Source organism: Mesoplodon mirus (genome assembly GCF_964341445.2).
Source record: "Mesoplodon mirus genome assembly, chromosome: 14".
NCBI lineage: Eukaryota > Metazoa > Chordata > Mammalia > Artiodactyla > Ziphiidae > Mesoplodon > Mesoplodon mirus.
In genome coordinates this window covers 22,638,955-22,658,934 of record NC_138990.1, presented here as the reverse complement: position 1 = coordinate 22,658,934, position 19,980 = coordinate 22,638,955, and the positions used below count along the sequence as shown (strand labels likewise).

Here is a 19,980-nt window from a genome sequence, read left to right as displayed (position 1 = left end):
ATGGCACCATCCCTGCTCAGCGGACACTCCACGGTCTCAGGGCTACCTGACTCTCCCGAGAATATCTGAAATGAATTCTCCCTGGCCTTGAGGACTTTCCATGGGTCTTCCCTGCACCACCCACAGGACCCCACAGAGAAGCATGGGCACTCATTTTGTACACTGAGATGAGAGTCGATCGTGAACCTGCAAAATCACTCTGGGCTGGTTCACAAGCTCCCTGAGGGCAGGGCTTTGTGTGGTCCACCTCCATATGTCCATAGCTCCTAGCACGGTGCTTCTGCTGTAGCCGGCACTCAAAAGTATTCACTGGGTGACAATTCAGGGACAGCAAACTAGTCCGGCAGTCTGATCTGTGGGTCAGATCAGGATGGAGAAGGCAGCTTGTGCTTTGTCCCCGCACACGTGCCCTTTGGTCCTCCAGCCAGATTCACAAAAAGGGACCAGCAGCCTCAGTTTACCACGTGCAGGCCGGTTCAGCCCACTCTGTTTTGAAGACCCTTCTCGAATAAGGAACTGCACAGCTGCAATTTCTAAACAGGGAAGGCAGAGCCACAAAAGGTCTTTGAAAACATCAGCGTTAAGCCCCTGCTTCGCGGAAGATGAGACGGAGGTGGAGAGGTGTTAGAAGCGAGCAGGGCAGCTTGGGCCAAACTAGCAGCAGGTGGACACGCGCACCCTCACTGCCCACAGGAAACCAGACGTCTCGAGTTCACATTTAGACCAGCTATTACTGAAGTTCAGGGTGAGGCTGTTTTAAGCCAGCCCCTATCATAATGAAAAGTCAGGAAGTTACTGCATGCCGGCAAATGTTTTATTTTGAGGGAGGAGGGGATTTCAATACCGTAAATACAAAGCCCTAAGGAAGCCCTGCGTCCGCAGCTCCAGATCCAGGGCATGACCTGACAGCAGGACCCCTGCGGCCAGTCCCTGTCCCTGGGACCCTCACTTTCCTTCTCTCCATAGTGGCCGAGTCACAGTACTTGCTCCTCCACCGATGAGTCAGGATCAAATGATACACTGACACACACAGAGCAATTAGACACACACAATGTTATGCAGCACACAACTGCAGAATCTCCAAGTCTGTCCAGAGAGTGACTATTAATCCTTCCTAGGTCTTTCTCAGTGCACACGAGGATGCGGGGTTAAGGAAAGAAAAAGACTGACTGTACTTTTAACCATCTCCACCGGAGAAAAGTTCAAAGATGTCCAGAGTGCTGATACTGTGTTTATCCCAGCAACAGAACAGGAAGAGAGGAGATACAAGAAGTGACCAAGTAAAAGGGAAGAGCAATACAACAGGAAATGATTTACAGAAAACAGATCTAGACTAAGCCAAGGAAACTTCTAATTGGCAGCCCTCTCAATTTCTAGGCTTCTCTGACTTTATCAAGTCAGAGCCTGCTTATAAAGAAAAATAAGGGCAGGGAGAATGCGACAATCCAGGCCAGACACTGAGCGAGACCAACAACCCAATTACCACTTTCCCTTTCCTCTTCCCTGGATAAGGTCTAATTTGTGATATTTTGGTTCTCTCTCCCCTGAAGAGTTTATTTTAGAACTATATAAAAAAAGGAAATAAAACATTCAAAAGCTAACAGATGTGACCAGCTCAAAGATTAGCAGGCTGAACCTAGGATCTTATAAACTTTAGTGACAACAAAAACAGGGTTTTTTTCCCTCTATAAACAATCACCAATTGTAAGGATTCTGAGCTAAGTAAACAGAGGCCTTTGATGAAACCAAACTCTGAAAATCAACTACCTATTAAAAGCAACTGATAAGGGACCCAATGACTTCCCTGTTGGTGGACATTCTAAAGGGAATGTGTTGTCACCACGGTTCAGCCAGATTTCATAATGCTTCCTACAAAATCAGCATTTCATACTTATATGGTCCAAAGAGGCAGAAGTAGAAAGTTTAAAGAACAATGCATGCCATACGTCACCACCAACAGTGTTACAGGTAAACCATGGCTAACTCAGTTATATTAAACTTTCTCCTTTATATACTTAACTATAGAGGTGGATAAATACTGTTTAGCTTTCTAAATAGGTATTATTTTTCATGTTTATAAAACTGCAGGGAGGGCTTCCCTGGTGGCTCAGTGGTTAGGAGTCCGTCTGCCAATGCGGGGGACACGGGTTCGGGCCCCGGTCCGGGAAGATCCCACATGCCACGGAGCAGCTGGGCCCGTGTGCCACAACTACTGAGCCTGCGAGCCACAGCTGCTGAGCCCGCACGCCACAACTGCTGGGGCCCCCGCGCCTAGAGCCCGTGCTCCGCAGCAGGAAGCCACCGCAATGAGAAGCCCGCGCACCACAATGAAGAGCAGCCCCCGCTCGCCACAACTAGAGAAAGCCCACGCGCAGCAACGAAGACCCAACACAGCCAAAAATAAATAAATAAAATAATTTATTTTAAAAAAAACTGCAGGGAAAAAATGATCTCCAAGAGGGCAACTGTGTGAAAGAATACATGGGCCATTAATTGAAAGGTTTAAGCAAAGTATAAGAGCAGTCACTCGTAAGAAGGCTGCTGAAACACTGACTTTTCAGGCCAGTTAACCCTCTGATGTGGGGACAGTCTGGTGCATTGTGTGATGCTGGGTAGCATCCCTTGTCTTTGCCCACTGGATACCAGGACCACTCTCCAGTCTTGACAATTGGAAAATGTCCTCAGACACCACCAATTGTCCAGAGGGGCAGAACCACCCCTGGTTGAGAACCACTAATTTACATACAAGAGTAGAGGGTCAAGTCTCAAGTTCTTTTTTTTTAAAAATTATTTGTTTACTTACTTATTTTGGCCGCACTCTGCAGCATGCAGGATCTTAGTTCCCCAACCGGGGATCGAACCCATGCCGCCTGCACTGGGAGCGCAGAGTCTTAACCACTGGACCGCCAGGGAAGTCCCATCAAGTTTCTTTTTTTAATATTAACACCTGAAAAGGTATCCTCTTGTATTTGCAAAAGTGAATTGCTTTTATTTCTTAACCCAAATCTACCAGCTAGGAAAATTCAAAAACGAATGGGAATTTTCAGGTATGCAGTATGTTGAAAACATTTTCTGCCTTTGACTGTAACAACCCTCTCTGAACTGAGACATTAAGGAAAAAAGGATCTCCTTCTTCCAGAAGGCAGGGCAGCCTTCCCTCCCGGGGCTGAGCTCGCCTGGTGCAAGGTACAGTCAAGTTCAAGCAGCAACAATTACACACCGGAGCCCTCATCTACGACCCTCAACGGAGCCTCAGTTCCACCCAGGCACCCTTCAAAATGAAAATGACAACAGCAGAGGGTCTGTTGTCCTTCCCCCATTTTTAAGAGGACAGTTTCTTTATAGTCACTGCTGGGTCTTATCTCCTGAACCACATGAAAGAGACCTACGACGGAGACCCTAAGAAGGGAAATGACGCAGCACAGACGTCTTAATAAAGGGAGAGGAGCTTGTACATACAAGCCAGGCCAGTCCGAAGAAGGCAGTAACTGAACACGTAAAGGAAAACCATCCGAGTGCAGGTAAGGAAGGCAGATGACTTAAGCTGTATGGTCAGGGTCGGGGAATCACACACAAATGTGAAATACAGAGGGAAGAACCAAAAGAAAGGAAAAATCTGCTTTTATATCCGTCTTGCCAGATTCTGCTCCTAAGTATGTTCCTTAAAAAAGAAAGCAGTTTGGTGAAAATTCACTATTCACCTATATCAAATGTCCTGAAACTGATTCGAAAGTAACTCCCTGAATCCCTCCTTATTTCGTGGTCTCTTAAAAATACTCCAGCAGCTTGCAGTTTTTACGTCCATGTCCCCAAGCTGGTTCCCATCACTCAGAGCAACAGGAGAGCTGTTTACCCCCAATCCCGACATCTCCCCACCACCCCTGCCCCCAACACACACGGACTTGAAAACGGGGACATAAGCTTTTAAAGGGACTGTCCTTAAAACGAACACAGCTGGAAAGGGGGAAAGAGAGACAGAAGCGCTCTTCTGTAGCCAGGCTTGCAAGTGACATAATTAAAATATCTGTTGATTTGCAGACATCCTTAAATGCTCAGCCAAAACTCATAGGATACGAAACTGAGGCACATCCTTTAAGGAAGATCGATGCCAACACTGATGGGCTTCGTCCAATGAGACAGCCAGTGGCGCCTTCTCTAAGCATCTCACACCCATCTCTCCCTCTTCTAAGATTCCTCCTGAGGTGGCCGCCCTCACCGCTGCTGGGAGAATTATTAAGCTTGTTTAAGTAAATAAATCTTTGCTGCTCCTCCTCCTGGGACAGGCTGAATGGAGAGAAGCAGCTGGACTGCACATCTAAGCCTGTGAATTCAGAGAGCCTGCCCGCGTGATAGCCCATCAGAGACCGCCTTCCCGACCTGCAAACACACAGAAGTCCCCCCAACAACACCACACTCTCGATTGTACGTCAGTTCCATCTGCCCCGAGGGGAGGCCACCCAGTGCTTCCACGGCCCCCCAACAACGGAAGGGCGAGTTTAGGATGGTCCGGCACGACAAGCCTCGCTTAGGACGGCAGCCGATGTCAAAGTTCCCACAAAGTTAGAACAGCAGTCTTCCAAGATTCCCAATCACCTGAGAACTCATCAGAAAAGCAAATTCTCAGGGCCCGCTGCAGACACTCTGGTGTGTGTCCAGCCATGTGAGTTTGAAGGAACCCTCCAGGGGATGCTGAGGCCCTGCTCTGAGCTGGAGGGTGTGCCTGTTTGGGGGCCCCCTGGCCCGTGGAACTCAGAAAGGAGGGCTGGCGGGCAGGAGCAGCAAGGCCGGTGAGGCTCGCCGGTGCGCCTGTGTGACCCTCCGCCGCACACCCGCCAGGACCACTGGAGCAGCTGGTGATTATTCATGATGTCCTTCCAAAGTCCAGGGCCTCCCGCATAACTTGGCTGGTAGGAGGTTCCCAGAACGCACGACCTCCAAGCTCTACTCCTTATTGATGGTTTTCCATTAGGTTTCTCCAGTCAACACCATCATAAAGGTGTACAGCTCTGTGTATGCATTTTCAGACACACCTTAATGAAGAGATGGTGGCCTAGCTTAGTGCATAAGAGCAGAGCCTCAGAAGTCGGACAGCCTGGGTGGGAATTCCAGATCTGCCACTGACCAGCTCTGGAACCTTGGGCAGCCTGACCTGCTGTGTCTCCATATCCTCGACTATGAAGAGAAACACAGCAAGAAATCACACTCAGGTTTTTTTAATACAAATTTATTTATTATTTTTGGCTGTGTTGGGTCTTCGTTGCTGTGTGCGGGCTTTCTCTAGTTGTGGCGAGTGGGGGCTACTCTTCATTGCGGTGCGCGGGCTTCTCATTGCAGTGGCTTCTCTTGTTGCAGAGCACGGGCTCTAGGTGTGCAGGCTTCAGTAGTTGTGGCTCGCGGGCTCTAGAGCGCAGGCTCAGTAGTTGTGGCGCACGGGCTTAGTTGCTCCGCGGCATGTGGGATCTTCCGGGACCAGGGCTCGAACCCGTGTCCCCTGCATTGCCAGGTGTATTCTTAACCACTGCGCCACCAGGAAAGTCCCACACTCAATTTTTGAAGTCATTCAATGAGCTAGTATTTTGTGTAACGTAGTCAGCACAGTCACTACAACGTGTGGTGTGTGTACGTTAGGGAAGAAGCCAGTGATCACTAAAGAAATATGATTTTTAGGTTCTATACTTAGAAATTAAGTACTTAAATATATCGGAAATACATTGAACACTAACATCCCCCAAAAGTTATTTTGCTTCGGTAACTTAACCTCTAGAATCCTACACACATTTTAAAACATTTGTAAAATAATCAAGTATCCTGATTATAGGTAACCACATCTGGTTTGAGTATTCTAAAATTGCTTGAGTACCTGAAATACCACAGTATTCCTTAGAACTACAGGTTACACCTTTCCCACTAAAGAATAATAATTACCATTATTATGATCCCAGGTTGCTTCCTCTATGTCTTTTCAGCTATCTCAACTTAGTAAAACACAGACTGAATGAAGCTTGCATCAAAGCGTACAGACCTGTGCTCTCCAGCATGCAGCCACCAGCCTCATGGGACCACTGAACACCCAAATGTTGCGAGGGGGGAGGTATGCCATGAACGGAGAACACGTGCCAGCTTTCAAAGACTTCACACAAATAGAAGATTGTGAATCATCACATGAATAATGTTTTATGTTGAACACGTGGAAATAAAAATACTTTGGCTCTACCAGGTAAAAGAATAGACTGTGAACATTAGTTTCACTTGTTTCTTTTTACATCTTTAACGTGGCTACTAGACAGTTAAAACCCCATCTGTGGCTCACATTATATTTCAATGGGACAGCACAGCTCTTGACAATCTCTTCAAGGGGCGTTTTCAGGAAACACCCCGCATTAAAACAGACACAGGCCGCGTTTTCGGCACCAGCCTCTCCTCCTTCCTTAAGGGTCAGGTACAGTTCCGGGGCACAAAACTGCAGTTGTGCCATGATGCTCTTATTACAAGGGTAACACTGAATCGGCCCCAAAGTACAAAAGTCTTTAAAAATAAACTGACAGTAAACGTTATCACAACCAGCAGGCTGCCATCCAGTGGGTACTGGGGGTGGGGAAGCATATTTAGAGGCTGGGAAAGCAGCGAGGAGCCCATGGTGCAGGCCCACAGTGGCCACACTGAGGACTGGGGACACTGACCCGAGGGCAGTGGAGAGCCAGCGATGGGACCACGGCCAGGCTTGAGTACCCAGGCGCAATGAGCAGGGTGGTAGGCATGGTGAAAGAGGTGTTCCCCCAGTGCAAGTGAGAGGGGAAGTAAGTACCGCAAGGCTCAGATGTAAGAGATCTTTTGGAGGTAAAATTAATAAGATTGGGATTTGGGAGGCAAGGGAGAGTCCAGGATGACGCAGTGAGTCAATGCTGGGGACATTAACGAGAAGGCAGGCAGGTCAGGAGGTGGTGCCGACAGCTGTGATGTTCAGAGTTTTCAGTGGAAATGACCGGAGAGAAGTCGGATGATTCACTTGAATGACCAACTGAGTCATGAATGAACAGGTTTGCAGCTGGAGAGCTGCGGTCACACAGGTGATCACCTGGAACAGCTCACACTGGCCCAGGCCAGCAACACAGGCAGCGATCAGGGTGGACGTCACCAAACCCTCCCGCTCCCACCAAGGGGACGCTGGCTCCCAGCAGATCCACAGTCTCAGCAGCAGCCCCAGTGATGCTCCCGGTCCCAGGCTCCATCCACGGCCAGGAAATGCTCTCATTTCCGTACCAAATCCAGCACTTTCCGTACACCTCGTATTTGATCATGATCCTGATCCAAAAACCGTGCTGCAGCTGAGCTAACACCGGCTGAGGGGAAGCGTCCACAAACGGAATTGGTCAGGGCTAGTTCTCTCTCCTAATGGTTCTCCTCAAAGCCTGAAGCATCTGGATCCCAGCGGCCGCCTTCCCCGCATGTGGAGGCTGCGTGATGAACACTGAGCTGCCAGCCCCTCCCCTCCCCACCACAGATGTCCTCAAGCACCAGATTCCAGATTGGGGTGACAGAAGCCACAGGAAGCCCTAAAATCATCAGCCTGGTTTTGAGCAGAGTGACGCACTGTTATGAACTGAACTGCCCCCCAAATTCACATGTTGAAGCCCTCACCCACGATGTGCCTGGGTCTGCAGAAAGAGCCTTGGCAGCAACTAAAGTTCAATGAGGTCAGAAGGGTGGGGCCCTAACCCAACAGGACTGGTGTCCTCCTAGGAAGAGGAACAGACGCCAGAACTCCCCACATGTAGGGCGTGTGAGGACACAGCAGGAAGAGAGGCTCACCGAGAGCTGAGTCTGCCAGCACCTGGATCCTCACTTTACAGCCTCCAGAAGGGCGAGAAATAAGCTTCCTTTTCACACTCAGCCTGTGGGATCTGTGAGGGCAGCCTGAGCAGGCGTGCACACACTGAATGGGGACAAGCGCCCTTCAACTCGCAGAGACTGTCCAGGCCAACAGGCTCAGACACCGAAATCAGGACAGGAGGTCACCTCCAGAGTGAACTCACCTGCCCGCCCTGCTCCCACCCGCAGCCGGGCAGGGGCCCACTGGGTCCACACACTCCACCCATCAGGACCTGCGGCAGACCCGCAGCCTCCCAGGGACTACCACGCCCAGCACCTCTGGGGGTCGTCTCCTCCTGCTGAGCAGCCAGGGTGCTCTGTCACCCCGCCACTGTCTCTGGGCTCCGGGGTCCTCACACAGACATCAGGGCCGGAGCCCACATCACCATGTTATTTCGATACTAAGTATGGTGGCGGATGGGAAAGCTAATTGGTAAGCCATAATCTTCCATTTGAACACTAGTACCTGTTATTTTTATCTGACTTGGGCATTTCAGATCTTCATTTAACTACCAACCGGCAAAACGATCCCACTTTCCAAAACTCTCAAAAGGGGAAATTGCAGTATTTCGATTCTGAGCGCACTTGAAGCTTCTTTTCTTAAAAACATTAAAAAATGGTATAAAAAGAGATAAGAGGACACTAAATGGCTAGCTTACCAGGCCAGGATAACAAATGCTCTGCCCAGAGTTTCCAGTTCAGGTTAACCTGGGCAGACAACCTATTGAAAAGTAAAATATTTAGGCAACCCACCAGGGGGTTATGTAGCTGGGTTTGCTTTTAGTCTTGCTTTTTTTTTTTTTTTTAATTAATTTTAGCTTCAGGACTATAAATGATTCATTTGACAGAGAATTTACCAAATAGGCCACCAGACCAAATCCTCCCATTGTCTGGACCTGGACGTGCTGGAAACAAAACCTTATGAACCTAGAGCCTTAAGGACTGACAGACTCAGAACTCAATATCCACGTGTTCAACCAGTATTTTCTGGGCATCCGTGTGTACAAGGAATGAATACAAACCACGGGGCCAACTGTGACAAATGCATGTGTGTGTGTTGGGGGAGGGAGTTATAACTGGTTAATGTTGATTATACCTTCAGAAATTGACACACTTTGGGATCCATTCAAAGTGAAATGCAGGAAAAGAAAAAAAGTCTAATTTTTAAAACTGTGTTACTAAAATGGCCTAAAGAAACAAGAAACTATCTTCACTTTAGCTCCATACTTTGAAACCGTTAAAGGGCTCTCTTGACCTCCTTCTAAGAAAACTGCCTTAACTCAAGCATTTAACAGTATCATCATGGTGTCATTTTTAGCCTTTGAAAACACGCCACAAAGGGTTTCCATCACTCATTTTAGGAAAGAGAAACATTTTGGAAGGGGCCTTTGCAACTCATCTGGATGGGAAAACTCATCTCGTAAGCCTCAGATTTGAGTTGTGGGGAGTTTCCAGTTCATCTGTGAAAAAAGTTAGCTTACTAGATTTCTAAACATGGTCCACTACCCTACCCTGCAGTTCTAGCGAGCAATCTTCCGCTTGATTTTTCATATAGGAGAAGCATGTCCCCAGCCCTCTCCCCTGGTTCACTGCAGGCCATTCTGGGCAGTTACAAGCATGTGTATCCCGGAGAAACATACATAATTAGCATCCAGCCGATGCTAATGAAGTGACCAAGGAAAAAGCTCCAGGTCATTCTGGGCGATGGAGAAGACTTTAGGGTATTTTAAAAGGTTATCCAGTTTGTACACACACAAGAAAGATTTCGGGTGTGTTTACAGTGGATGATAACGCATTTCTCAAATACTGTGTACATATGATCTGTTTGTTGGAAAACCTCAATAATCCCCCAATGCAAATATTTTAACAGAGGATGGGAAATATGGCAGCTTCAAAGAGATGAGGGATGAAGAGAACTGAAGTATAGGGCATATAATAAAGAAAACCTCAAAGCCTGACAAATGAGCACAGCTACTTGCAATCACCTTAATCAGGCCCCATCTTAAATGGGGAGCAAAGGGGACAGGTCAGCCTATCCTCCAGATGGCAATTTACCACCCAATTTCATCCCGTGGCCCAGGATCAATCCTGCTGAGTATTTAGGTAGCAGCTGAGAAGCCCGGGGCCCAGGTGAGGCCTCTAGGTTACTACCAGCTTACAGCTGCTTTAAGTTTCCAATTTCAGCCTCAACTAGCTGCAGCCAGAGGACCACTTAAGATCCGGCCACTTTCTTCAAAACTACATCTAACCAACCTGGAGGAGATAAACAGCAAAGTAGGATTTTCCCTCGTGGTCACTAATTCAGAAACATGGTTAACACCCACGTCTGGGGAAACCCCTGTTCCAAACACCTAAAAGCCTACACTGACAGCTCAGTCTCCTGGTTAGGCCCACTCGATCTGCTCATGTTCACTGGCTGCCACCCTCTTTATACAACCCCACCACCCATGCCTGAATCCTGTCATTAATTTACCCGTTTATCTAGGGCCACTGGGTAAGTGAATTAAGGGAGTGGTCAGAAGCAAAGTTTAGGTCTGCTTTGATAAGTTAAAGCAGCCCAGATTAATTTCATTTTCAGTCGTTTTAAGTCCTGTTGCTTACAATATCAAATGCAGTGGGATGAAACACACCCTGCATAACTCTCATTCCGACCAAAATCCCTCTGGCGAAGCCCAGGAGAAAGCCGCAATGGGCCGGGACCAGGCAAGGACCCCCCTACCTGTAGGTCCCGCAAGCCACACCCGGTGGCCTCTCAGGGTGCAGTTTCTTTGGGGTCAAAGGAAGGCGTGGGCCTGCGTGGGCCCAGCACTGCGGCCTGCTCATCCCGTTGTGCAGACGCAAACTTGCCAGGTTCAGCCTTAAACCTGTTGGCAAAATAAACAAAGCCAAATACAGGGGACACTGCCGACCTGACCTGTCCTGGGTGCCAGAGGCCGACCCGCGCCCGCTCCTGCTTTGTCCCTCGCGCTGTAGAGACGCCAGTGAGTCCGGAACCCCCGGGCACCCGCGCAGTCCTTCCAGGGCGATCTCCACGGTCCACAAACGAAAGCGTTTTGCGATCACACCCCCCGCACACTCCACGCCGACTGCGCTCACCAGGGAGTTACCGTCTACGCCCTCAAGTCACACACCGAATTCTTCCAGAACCGCTGGGTGGTTCGATCGCCCAGAATAAGCCCAGGGCAGCGCGATCGTGAGAAACTTTGTTTCCGGGGGCGGTGATCTCGGGCAGGATGCGGAGCCCGGCGCCGGCACAAAGCGCCCCGGCCCGGAGAGCCTCCCGGACACCAAGTGACAGCAGCTCCGCGCGGGTTCGCAAACAGTCGCGACCCACAGAAGTTCCGCGGGCCGCGCTCGCCTCCCGCGTCCTGAGCGGAGCCTGCGATCTGCGCGGTCCTCCCCGGGGGCGCGCCCGGCCCCCGCTCCGCGCCCCCGCGCGGGCCCAGTCCCGGGACCGCCGCGCAGGCCCGCCCAGCCCGCCCGGCCCGGGGAGGGGACGAGCCGGAGGTGCCGGCGGCCGCGGGGCCAGGCCGCGAGGGGACCCGGCCCCCGGCCCCGGCGCGCCCCGCCAGCCCCGCGGCGCCGCAACTCCGAGAGCGACCCAAGTTGGCGGCCCCCGCCCCGGCCCCGGCCCCGGCCCCGGTCCCGGTCCCCGGTCCCCGGTACCCGCCCCGGCCCCGCTTACCTCGCCCGCCGCCCGCCGAGGCCGGGGCAGCGGCGCGGGTCCCGGGCGGCGGCCGCACTGCGCCCGCCCAGGCGCCGCTCTTTGTCTGCGCCCCTCGCTCCTCCCGCCGCTCGGCGGACGCTCAGGCCCGGGCGGACCCCGCGGGCCCGGCCGACCCCCGCCGCCGAGCCCCGCGCCCGCCGGCCCGCTCTGCTCCGGCCTCCGCTCCCGCCGCGGCGCCCCCGCCCCTCCCGGCAGCGCCCGCCGCGCGCCCTTCCTCCTCCGCCTCCTCCGCTCCGCCCCGTGACGCCGCCGGGGCCGCCCAGGCCCGCTCGCCCGCCGCCCGGGACCCACCTGGGCGCGCACGGCGGCCGGGCTCGGGCGGTTCCGGGACCGGCGCGGGGCTCGCGGCTCGGCCGGGGGCGCAGCCCGGCCCGGGGGACCCTGTGCGGGGCCGAGCCGGGCGCCGAGGGGAGGGGAGGGGAGGGGAGGCCCCGCTCCGACCCTGCGCGCTGGGGGAGCGAATAGGAGGACGGGAGAGGCGAGCAAGGCAGCAACTTCGGCATCGAAGGACCGGCGGGTGGTCTTTCCATCCTCTTTTTGTTTGATTTTCTTATCGGGACGCCCTGGGGCTCGGCCACCGCCCCCCTCCCGGAAGCCTTCGCCTGGCACCCTCGGCGAGGCAGGCCTGCGGTCCATCAGAAAAGTGACTTACAGAAAAATGTCACTTCCTCTCTGTAATTGCTTCTGGGCATTTTTATTTATTTGCCTTGTATCTATTTACTTTCCCAACCAGACACTTTTTGACTCTCTATGATCGTCGGAAGCACTTCTTAAAGGCAGGGGAGGAAACCCAAAGTGTGTGCCTGAGTTCCCTCGTGTCCAGCTCGAGCCCGCCCACCGGGCAGAATCCTGGAAGGAGCTGTAGGAATGTGGGCCCCAGAAGGAGTTGTCACTGGTAGTGGGACCCTCCGGTCACCTGGCCACATGCTTACCTGTAACCCCAGAGGAGGGGGAAAGACGCAAGTTTCCTTAAACAGGCACATGTATCCAGATGTCTGTCATCAATCCCCTCCCCATATGGCTTCCCAAAAGGAAATCCTAGGATTCAAATGATTCTGATTTCCTGGTGGAATAGCCCGGATCCATGTTAATGAGATTCTTTCTTCGGCTCCTGGCTTCTCATTATATTAAAGCAATAATAGTTTACCCAAGGTGACAAGGCGTTGTCATTGAATGAATGGCTCATCCCCTGCCTTGTTCCCCAACAAAAGTACCCAAGGAGGGTCCTTGGAGCCAGTATAACTTTGAAGTCGCAGTTGAGTGGTTGACTCTCTGCTTCTTCAACTCCGGAACAAGTGTTTCTGAACCTATCTAAAATCTATCAAATGGGGAGATAATATTTACCTCGCTCCCCTGTAAGTCCCTGGCGTGCTTCCTGGCGGTAGGAAGCACTCAGTGGTCAGAGGCTGGAGGGGATACAGTGCACTGAGCCAGGATGGGTCCAAAGTCAGGGAGTTGGACAGCCACCTGCTCTATGGTGTTGAGAAAGAAGCTCCCTCAGTCCATTGTTTTGTGAAAACTTTGTCTTCCTAATAAGGAAAGCAGAATTGTAGTAAATGGTCTGGCCCAATTTTAAATTAGTTTACTCAAAATGGGTATAACAACATTGACCCAATTTTCTACTGCTTGTCTGTCTTGTAACCTTCACTGAATCAGGAGTTGAACCCCTCATCCTTCTCTGATTCTTTGTAAAGTCACCAAGGACATTATCTAAAACCCAATGTCTCTTTCTCAGTCTTTATCCCATGCAGTTTTCCGAAGCACATGGCATTTGTGCTGTTTCCTGAAATGCGGTTGTTTGCTCGATTATGTAACACAGGTACCTTTCTGACCTGCCCACGTCTGTCCTTGTCGGGCATGCTGTCCTCCCAAACTCTAAAAGTCATACTCCCAAAGCACACTTTGGCCCTTTGTTTTTCTTCTGATACGTGCCTTTTTTTCAAGAGAGTTGATCACGTTGTACGTTTCCAGCCTGACATTCAGTGATTAACTCCCAGGTCGGCAGCCTTAGAGCGCTTCCTGCTCATCTGCAGCCCCTCTGGGCAGCTCCTCACCTTCTCAGCATCACCAGATTCACAAGGAAACTCATCTCCCTCCCAAGGGAGCTCCTGCTCCAGTGACCTCAGGCTTGGCCAAGAGGCCACCAGGCATCTCAGCTCCTGGGAGAAAGTCATTGCAATTCGACTTCTTCCTTCCTTCTCTCCAGGCTTGGCCTTGGCAGGAGGCAGAGTGGCCTCCTCAGCCTTTCTACTCGCAGACGCCCCATGAGAACAAACGGCCTGGGATGGGCCAATAAACCCCTCCCACTCAGGACTCTGAAACTGGAGAGGGTACCAAAGGCCAGGGAGGAAGAGATGGAGTTTGCTTGTGTCCGAAGGATCCCAGAACTTCCCCCACAGAGGCCATTAACGCTCCTGGCCTCCCCACTCTCCCAGCTCCTCCAGCCCCATCCTCTGCGAACTACCTGATATCCTTCAGTAAGTCCCTGTTCCGCTTAAGATAGCCAGAGGTACTCTCCCTTCTTGCAACCAAAACCCCTGAATGATGCAAACACTAGGATTTTGAAAGCTGGAAACAGATGGGGAGGGAGCTTAGAACCCTGAGGACAGAGAGGGGGAAAGTGGGAGGACTCCAGGGGGACAGAAGATACTCCGTTTAGAAGGGAGCAAAGGATGCCTGCAGAGGATCCTGAGGAGATACAGGAATTAAGTGTGGACGTCATCATGGTAGCGGGATGACTCATTTGGTGCCTGTACCAAAGAACGCCGAGAGGTAAGAAAGAAAGAGCGGTCAGACGTTTGCAACACTTAAAAAAATAAAAGATAAAAATGTAAAAATAAATTTTAAAAAAGAAGTCTGCAACACTTAGAAAGGTAATAACTCAAACTGGGGTGGAGTGACTAGATGGAGGAGGGATAAACTGGGAGATTGGGATTAACATATACACACCACTATATATAAAACAGATAACCGACAAGGACCTACTGTAGAGCACAGGACACTCTACTCAGTATTCTGTAATGACCTATAAGGGAAAAGAATCTGAAAAGGAACAGATATAGGTATTTGTATGACTGTATCACTTTGCTGTACACCTGAAACTAACACAACACTGTAAATCAACTATACTCCAATATTAAAAAAAAATAAAAAGTTTGTGACACTTAGAAAGGTAATAACTCAAATTGGGGTGGAATGACTGGATGGGAACCAGTCTAGGACAAGTTGAGAGGAAAAGCCCAAAAGGAATGGGCATTCCTGGATATGGGGGCGGAGGAGAACGGGCATCCAGGGCCACCTACAGGTTTGGATATGGGTAGCGGCAAAGAGGATGGTGCCCATATCAGAAATAGAAAAGTTGGGTAAATTGGTTTGTGAGAGATAAACAGTTCTGTTTTTGTACGTTCAGTCACAGTGAATGAATCTTTATTGCTGACGTACTACACAGAGAGTACTCTACAGGAAGCCAGAAATGAGCCAGTCACGGTTCCTGCCCTCAAGTGACTTTTTGCTAGAAAACTAGCTATTAGTGCTGTGCGTATTTCACTGGCATAATGAGCTTTACTGCTCTTTGTGTCATCATCTCAGCTCGGATGTAAACAGCCTGAGAGCAGGACCACGTCTGATTTTCCTCTGTGACTCCAGTGCCTTTTCCTGTGTCCCCAGGACACAGCAGACACTTAATACATATTTAATGATGGACGGAAACGCCAAACCTTTATGAGTCTGCCAAAGAGAACAGAGGGCTGTGTTAGCCAGGAGGCCTTAAAAGAGGCCTTTATGAACTCACTATAAGAATTTCAGGGCTTCCCTGGTGGCGCAGTGGTTGAGAGTCCGCCTGCCGATGCAGGGGACACAGGTTCGTGCCCCGGTCTGGGAAGATCCCACATGTCGCGGAGTGGCTCGCTCGTGAGCCATGGCCGCTGAGCCTGTGCGTCCGGAGTCTGTGCTCCGCAACGGGAGAGGCCACAACAGTGAGAGGCCCGCATACTGCAAAAAAAAAAAAAAAAAAAAAAAAAGAATTTCAAAACAAATGCTGGTGGACTTGGAGATTCCAGCATTTCATTTTATCCACATTCTGTCTACAGGGAGAAGGGACAGAAAGATGGCATGATAATTTCTACCAAAACTCCAGAGTGCCTCCCCATTACCTCTTCATCCATCTCTCAGGGACGGACAGGATTTTTTTTTTTTAAAGCCACACATACAAAGAGTAAAGTTCATATAAACCAAAAAAAGTAAGATACTGTCCACTTCTGATCAATACAATTCTCCTGCTTCTAGCTCTGAATAATGATCTGGATTTCAGGAAACAGCTACGTGTTACCTAATTGTTTAAAGAAAAACAGATGAGGTAACACCATAAAGTCAAGTGCAATTTAGCATAAAAGGAAAGTTGGAGGAAAGTTAGCATGCTATGCAATCTTTAGTATGTGTTTTGTCGAAGAATACTGCCTGTGGTTATAGATACACATGTCCGAACTGTAAAACTTGAAGCCTGCTTGCTCTGAAATAGAAAAATGATCAAACTTTAAATTGTTTTTGATTATTAGCAGCAGGGTGGAATTAATTTTAGACAGGAAAAATCTTAAGAGGAGCTCCATAACTTTAGAAAAGCTAAGAGGATTTTACTCACATTTCCATTTTGAAATCTGCCTTTAGGTGAACATCACATATGAAACATTTCTGCGAGATACAATAAACCCTCAGTTAATCAGGCTGCCTCAGGAATGGGCTATTCGGCTAAATTAAATTTTCATTTTGGGTAAGGATTAACCAGAAAGCTCCTTTAGCTGGAACATAAGTTGAAATCTTAAAAATATATATTGCAAATTGCTATCTCACCTTTAAAAATGCAGTATAGTAAGTGAAGTGAAACTTTTTGATGTTGGGATACCCATAATGCCTCAGAGTCACCATTCTGAACACAAATCCTCATTTTATGGTACTAAGTGTGTATAAGATTGGGTGGAATGTGCACTAAGTCAAGACCATGCATTAAAATTGCTTTTTAAAAAGTTAATAGGACTTCCCTGGTGGCGCAGTGGTTGAGAATCCACCTGCCAATGCCGGGGAAACGGGTTCGAGCCCTGGTCCGGGAAGATCCCACATGCCGCAGAGCAACTAAGCCCGTGCGCCACAACTACTGAGCCTGCGCTCTAGAGCCCGTGAGCCACAACTACTGAAGCCCGCACGCCTAGAGCCTGTGCTCCACAACAAGAGAAGCCACCGCAATGAGAAGCCTGCGCACTGCAACGAAGAGTAGTCCCCGCTCGCTGCAACTAGAGAAAGCCCACGCACAGCAATGAAGACCCAATGCAGCCAAAAAAATTTTTTTAATAAATAAAAAATTAAAAGTTAATAAGCCTATTTGTTTTTCTGAATTTACTACTTGTTTTTTCCCTAAAAGTGGAGTACTGAGCAGGGAGACTTACAGTTAGCGAAGGTTCCCGTTATGTAAAGTCTAGTTATTCAATGTCTTACAGGCATGTTTTAAAAGGGAAGGTTTCTAGAATATAAAGCAATTCTCAAGTAGAGGACTGGTGGATAGAATGTTTCTTTCATTAATCACACTCTTCGCTAAAGCACAAAGAAGTTAATGCAAAAGTATGTTCTAGAAACACCGTGATCTGATACCTTTTTCACTTCGCTGTTTGTGGTGTGCTTCTCGGAACAGCTCTCTCTATTCAGTGAATTTGGTGGGAAATTTTAAACTGGAAACTGGCTGTGTGTGAGGAATAATCCTGAGCGGTTTACACCTGGTGGTCTGGGACACCCTCCCTTCCAGTATCTTCCACTCATTAGTCAGTAAACCCTCTCTCTCCTTGGAATCCCTCGCACTCCCCACACTTCTGCTGGGGTACTTAGCTCCAAATGCCTCGATTTAGTCATTTACATCTAAGTGATACTGAAAGACCACAAGCTGACTGAAAGCAGGAATGATTTCTTTGAATTCTCCAGAGTACCTCATACACAGTTGGGAGTTAATAATTGTTTTTTGAAGGGATGCTGTGGGATTAAATCAAACTCTTTGGAAATGGTGTGTTTTAAGTGCAATATATGTTCGGCTATTTATATTGTAAGTTATTATTAATGCTATAGTTACTCATTCACTGTGTTCTTACCACTTGCCAAGTGCTTTGTCTGATCCTCACAACCCACCGAGGGAAGCCCAGGGATCCCCATTTTAGAGATGAGGCTTAAAAAGCTTCAAAACCTTGTCTAAGTTCACAAAGCTAACAGGTGGTTGTGAATTTTTTTTCATGATCTGTCATACAAATACTGGTTCACAAGGCGGCTGAGAAATACAACTAAGATGAATAAAGGGCACTTATTTTAATTACCCATTATATCACTTTCATGCTATATTCTTTTTTTTCTCCATGACTTATTTATTTTATATTTATACTTTTATGTTTTATGACCCCCTTCACCTGTTTTGTCCACCCTCACCCCTACCTCTGGCAACCACCAATCTGTTCTCTGCATCTATGAGCTTGCCGGGGGCAGGGGTGGTTTTTCGGGGTTTTTTGTTTTTGTTTTTTTTGTCTTTTTTAGATTCCACATATAAATGAGATCATGTAGTATTTGTCTTTCTCTGTCTAACTTATTTCACTAAAAATAGTATCTCAGGGTCCATCCATGTTGTTGCAAATGACAATATGTACTTCTTTCCCCTCACTATTAACTCTAATATTCCATTGTGTGTGTGTCTTCCTTATCCAATTCTTTATCCATTCATCCATCATGGACGCACAGGTCCTTTCCATGTCTTGGCTGCTAGGAATAATGCTGTAATGAACATGGGGGTGCAGATATCTCTTTGAGATAGTGATTTCATCTCCTTCAGGTATGTACCCAGAGGTGGGATTGCCAGATCACATGGTAGTTCTATTTTTTTAATTTTTGAGGACCCTCCATTCTGTTCTCCACAGTAGCTGTAACAATTTGCATTCCCGCCAGCAGTGCACAAAGGTTCCCTTTTATCCACATCCTTGCCAACACTGGTTATTTCTTGCCTTTTTGTTAATAGCCATTCTGACAGGTGTGAGGTGATATCTCATTTTGATTTGAATTTCGCTGATGATTAGTGATGCTGAGCATTTTCTCATGTGCTTGTTGGCCATCTGTATGTTTTCTTTGGGAAAATGTCTATTGGGTTCTTCTGACCATTTTTAAATCAGATTGGTTTTTTGCTATGAGTTCTTTATATATTTTAGATATTAATCCCTTATCAGATATACGATTTGCAAATATTTTCTCCCACTTTGTATATTGCCTTTTCATTTTGTTGATGGTTTCCTTTGATGTGCAGAAGCTTTTTAGTTTGAGGTAGCTCCATTTGTTTACTTTTGCTTTTGTTGCCTTTGCTTTTGGTGTCAAAATCAAAAAGTCTTCAAGGGGCTTCCCTGATGACGCAGTGGTTGAGAGTCCGCCTGCCAAAGCAGGGGACACGGGTTCGTGCCCTGGTCCGGGAAGATCCCACGTGCCGTGGAGCAGCTGGGCCCGTGAGCCATGGCCGCTGAGCCTGCGCGTCCGGAGCCTGTGCTCCGCAATGGGAGAGGCCACAGCAGTGAGAGGTCTGTGTACCGCAAAAAAAAAGTCTTCAAGACCTATGTCAAGGAGCTTATGGCCTATGTTTTCTCCTAGGAGTTTTATGGTTTCAGGTCTTACATCCAAGTCTTCTGTCCTTGGCTTGCAGATAACCACCTTCTCGCTGTATCCTCACCTGGCCTTTTCTCTGTGTGTGCATCCCTGGTGTCTCTTCCTCTCCTATTAAGGACACCAGTCATGTAGGATAAGGACTCCACTCTTACAACCTCATTTAACCTTAATTATTACTTTAAAGACCCTATCTCCAAATACAGGCACATTGGGGCTTAGGACGTCAACATATAAATTGAGGGGGGAATGCAATTTAGTCTATAACACCTACCAAATAAATCACTTGCACTCAAATCATTATCTCAGGATGTGACCCCAAATTAAAACAGCCATACAACAACTTGCCTTAGACCTTGAAAAAAGCTGTTATAAAGGACAGACACACACACACACACACACCTGGTTCGACAAAGCAGGGGTTCTTGACATCAGACAATGCACTGACCATCACAAGCAGTTTCCTGGCAGGCTTGGATTGCGTAATCCGAGAATAAAAGTTGGGGTGGGTGGTGCTCCTTAGAAAGATGAGCCTATGGATTCATAGGATTTCGCTTTTTCTGCACCAGTTACTTTCCATTTACCATTGTTCTGCACAAAGGCAGATTGGATGCACAGCTACCCTGAGGGGTGGGAGAAGATTCAGGAGACAGATTTCCCAGGGGAGTTCCATCTCAGGAAGGTGTCATGTGATGTGTGTTCTGGGCACAGGAACACATGTC

General features: G+C 48.7%; 1 protein-coding gene across 3 annotated transcripts in view; it reads right to left on the bottom strand.

The window, feature by feature from the left end:
- The window catches only part of NCK2 (NCK adaptor protein 2), a 139,879-nt gene extending 128,143 nt beyond the window's left edge, over positions 1–11,736 (bottom strand). For 2 of the 3 annotated variants that reach the window (XM_082641963.1, XM_082641965.1), the window contains exon 1: positions 11,555–11,736. The gene's annotated coding sequence lies outside the window, so the exon portion shown is untranslated. Of the gene's footprint in view, positions 1–10,588; positions 10,711–11,554 lie in introns of those variants that run through there. The other variant, XM_082641964.1, reaches the window with a different exon arrangement.
- Positions 11,737–19,980: the final 8,244 nt, after the last annotated feature.